The sequence below is a fragment of the Silene latifolia genome, chromosome Y, assembly GCF_048544455.1.
Source record: "Silene latifolia isolate original U9 population chromosome Y, ASM4854445v1, whole genome shotgun sequence".
Taxonomy (NCBI): domain Eukaryota; kingdom Viridiplantae; phylum Streptophyta; class Magnoliopsida; order Caryophyllales; family Caryophyllaceae; genus Silene; species Silene latifolia.
The window spans coordinates 484,031,963-484,036,328 of NC_133538.1; the positions used below are offsets into that span (position 1 = coordinate 484,031,963).

General features: G+C 39.7%; 1 non-coding gene across 1 annotated transcript; it reads right to left on the bottom strand.

Moving 5' to 3' along the window:
* Window positions 1–2,084: 2,084 nt before the first annotated feature.
* On the bottom strand, window positions 2,085–2,191 carry LOC141636928 (small nucleolar RNA R71). Its single transcript, XR_012541495.1, has one exon. It is a non-coding gene; the product is annotated as a small nucleolar RNA R71 (small nucleolar RNA).
* Between the last annotated feature and the right edge of the window lie 2,175 nt (window positions 2,192–4,366).

Sequence of the window (4,366 nt, forward strand, 5' to 3'; positions counted from 1 at the left end):
CGCCCGTCCAAAACACCCAGAATCCGCCCGTCTTCCCCCTATGAACGCCCATCCAGAATCACCCAAATCCGCCTGTCCCGTGCCCTGGACGCCCGGATTCCCTTTCAGCCTTTTCGTCTTCTACAAGCATCAAGGAAGGATGCACATATTTTTCTAAGACCGGCGAAAAGGAGACCCGAGTCTCCCTAGAGACCGGCGATTCCTCAAGGACTTAATCGTCATTTAAGCCCTTAGTAAACCCTAATTTATGTAACTAATCCCCACTAAAAATACCCCACTAGTCTAATTAGAAGAGCATGTTCTTCTTAGCAATCTTTAGTGTAGTTAATATCAATCAAATCTCTCTTTAATCTTGTCATCAACATTTAATCAAGTTTTAATACAAGTTTCATTTCCTTAATCTCTCTCTTGTTCATCGTTTGTTTTGGGTAATTGAAGACTATTTGGGTTATTATTGAGAGATTGACAACCTTCCAATCTATCATCAAGTACTTCTATTATTCTTTGCTTTATTATTGGAATCATTAGTAGGTATAATTCTCTTAATCCCTTTTTAATTATTGTTAATCACTTTCATTTATTCATCATGTTTTACTTTGTTGGTATGATTGACAACCTTGCTAGCATGTTCAACATGATAATGAGTGAGTAGTTTCCTTAGCTAGGGTAAATGGATAATTAGGGGAAACCAACATGGGGGATGATTTATGCTTAAATTAATATGTTTTCATAGTTTATTTGCTTGCATGTTGTGATCTCAACTTATGCACATGTTATGTTTGATGAAATGCGAGCCTATGAATCCTTGCATTTTTTACCCATCACCTATCTTTTCAATGAGACTTGTAAGACATAAACCAACTCGAGTCTCATTAGACCATGCATATAGTTGAGTAGGGAAGATTAAGTCGACTTGTAGGTGTTGTACAATCTAATCGTTTCGGCTCCGGGACCCAAACTTTCCTAGGATTGTAAGATATAAACCAACTCGATCCATCACAACAATAATTGCTTGCTTATAATTTGAGAATATGTTTGTATGATCAATTCCCATGAATCCCCTATGACCCCATGACACCCTAGTGAATTTTATCAATTTTTTACATCCCTTTCAATTCATCTTGCTTGTTTACTTTTATTGCTATTTAGTTTAGTGATCTTCTACTTCAAACCTCCAAATTGTGACACCATTAGACACCACTAGTTGCAATAGAAAATTTCATCTCAATTCCCGTCCCTTGGGATCCAACCTTTACTTGCCTCTTAACTTATTGTAGAGTTGTTTGTGAAGTTATAAATTGTGTTTTGGTCTAGGTGCTCCTAACGACAAGTACCGAAAACTAAACCTCCTCGAGAGTCCGACCAAAAATGGCGCCGTTGCCGGGGACGGTGTTAACTTGATTTAGATTTCCTTATATTGTTATTAGTTGTGTCTTTATTTGCCTTGGGGAAGTAAAACCCCTCAACGTTTGTTCTAATTGTTTTCGAGTTGTTTGATATTTTGCATGTCTAAAAGATCACAAGGTAACTTGTTACCCTTTGGTCACGAAATTGAAAGGACTTTGACAACCAATAGAAGACTTTCTAGGAGTACTTTGAGAGATATTGGTGAGGTTGTAGATATTCAACCAAATACTATTGAGTTCATCAACCCTTTTGCAAGAGAAGGTGAGGAGAACCCAACACAAAATCCTACACCAAGTCAACCCACAATGCCTAAGTTTTCTTCACATTCCGTACCAGCCGAGGAGAACCTACCCAATGGTACTCCCACACCAGAACACTTTACTGGAAATTTCATTTCCAAATCCGCATTTATCCAATTAGTCAAAAGAAGCCAATTTGGGGGGATGCCTAGTGAAGATCCTCACTCTCATATAGAGACTTTTTGCGACTATTGTGATGCGATAGCTCAAACCAGTGTAACTCAAGACCAAATTCGATGGGTCTTATTTCCTTTTTCTCTAATTGGCACCGCGAAACAATGGTTGAAAGGCCTTGATAAGGCTACTCTCGGAATTGATTCTTGGAAGAAATTGGCTCTAGCTTTCTACAAAAAGTTCTATCCATCGGAAAATACTAACATGCTAAGAGCTCAAATTACGGTCTTTAAGCAAAAAGATGAAGAATCTTTGTATGAAGCTTGGGAGCGATTCAAAGGAATTTGCCGCTCATGTCCTCACCATGGACTTAGCGAGTGGTTCTTGGTACAGCAATTTTGGAACGGTCTTTATGAAGACTCAAGGAACATTCTCAACATGGGATCAAATGGAATGTTCACCGAAGTTGATGACAATCAAACTTGGAACAAAATTGAGGAAATGGCGGTCCATAACTCACAATATAGTAGACCTAGTAAGGCTACTAGAGGAGGAAAGCATGAAGTGGACTCCATTACTCAATTAGGTGCTCAACTTAGTGCTCACATTGATACCATCAATTTAAAGTTTGAAAAAGCTATGCCTAGACTTGAAGAAGCCTCAAAATCACAAAAGTATCATGTTAATGCCATGACGGCATCTTCATCAATCCCAAGTGGGATATGTGAGAATTGTGGAACTTTGGGACATGACCAAAGTGAATGTAGGGGAACAAATGAACAAGTGAATGCTTTTCAAGCATACAAGAGTGGTACCCCTTATTCCAACTATTACAATAAGAACACCAAATTTCACCCAAATCTCTCATACAAAAGCCAAAATGTTCAAAACCCTCAACCAACATACACCCCACCTCCCATGAGAAACCAAAATCAAAGACCCTTTTACAACCAAAACCAAGGTTACCAAAATCAAACTCCATACAATCAACAAAATGACCAAGGTTTTGATGTTCAAAAAGCGGTCCTCCAAATGCAAAAGAATCAACACGAATTTTTCACTCAAATGCAAAAGGATAGTCAAGCAAAGGAAATCACCATCAACAACATCCTAGCCCACACCAAAATGTTGGAAACCCAATTGACTCAACTTGCATCTTCAAACTCACAAAGAGAAAAGGGACAATTACCACCTCAAAGTAATCCCCCAAGACATGAAACGGTTAATGCCATTCACTTAAGAAGTGGTACAAGATATGAAGAACCAAAGGAGCAAGTTGAGGATGAAGTTGTGGAAGCTAGTGACAAAGAAGAAATTGTGCAAAACTCCAAGGATGGAGAACCATCAAAAGAAGAAGTTTCAAAGAAAAATGAAGACAAGGCCAAGGAGAAGGAGCCCATTGTGATTAAACTTCCTTTTCTGAGTCGTCAAGCCAAGCCCAAATCTGATGACCAACTTGGAAAGTTTATGGAGATTGTGAAGAATTTAGAAGTCTCGATTCCTTTCACGGAATTAATCAATCACGTGCCGGCCCATGCAAAATACATGAAAGACATCCTTACAAAGAAGAAGTCGATCCGGAAGCTTGAGACTATCACCTTCACTAAGGTGAGTAGTGCAATACTTCAAGGGAGTTCACCTCCAAAACTCAAAGATCGGGGAAGCTTCTCAATACCGTGTACCATTGGCGCCACCACGATCAACAAAGCCTTAAGGGATCTAGGGGCTAGTGTGATTGTTATGCCGTACTCGGTGAGTAAAAGGTTATGGATGGGAGAGCTTAAATGCACCAATATCACACTCCAAATGGCCGATAGATCGACGAAGACACCATTAGGGATATGGGAAAATGTTCCCGTAAGAGTTGGGAAATTTTTCATCCCGGTGGACTTTGTCACTGTTGACATGGAAGAAGACTCCAATATTCCGATCATTCTAGGAAGACCTTTCTTGCACACCGCGGGTACGGTGATTAATGTGTAGCATGGAGAGCTCACTCTAGAAGTGGGAGATGAAAGCATAACTTTCAATCTTGACAAGACCATAAGAGCTCCCCGTTTGCATGAACCATGTTTTATGGTTGATCATTATAGCCGGAAGGATGATAGGAAAGATGTCGGAATTCCAATGGAAGAAGAAAGTTGATGATGCTCCATTCAAAGAGCAAGTGAATTGTAACAAAGAGAGCTTGAAAAGCTCACCAAAGTCAAGCAACGAAGAGGATGGCCTCATTGGCCAAGACAAGGAAGTGGGAGAGTTGTCTCTATCAAATCAAGATATCTTTAGTGACCAAGTAGATCAAGTTTGTGGTCTTTGGGACGATGAGTTTGAAGGGATTTTCAATCCCTACATTGGCAATGCTATCGATAAAGACCAACATGAAGGATAACAAGTGCAAAGATCTATTGAAGATCTTTATCATGATAATGAACAAGCTTTTGACTACTTTTTCAAGGTGTTGAGAAACATCAACAGCAGCTTGGACATGCCCCCATGACATCTCACTAAGGATGAGAGTTTGGTGGAGTCCTCCCTAAAGCACCATT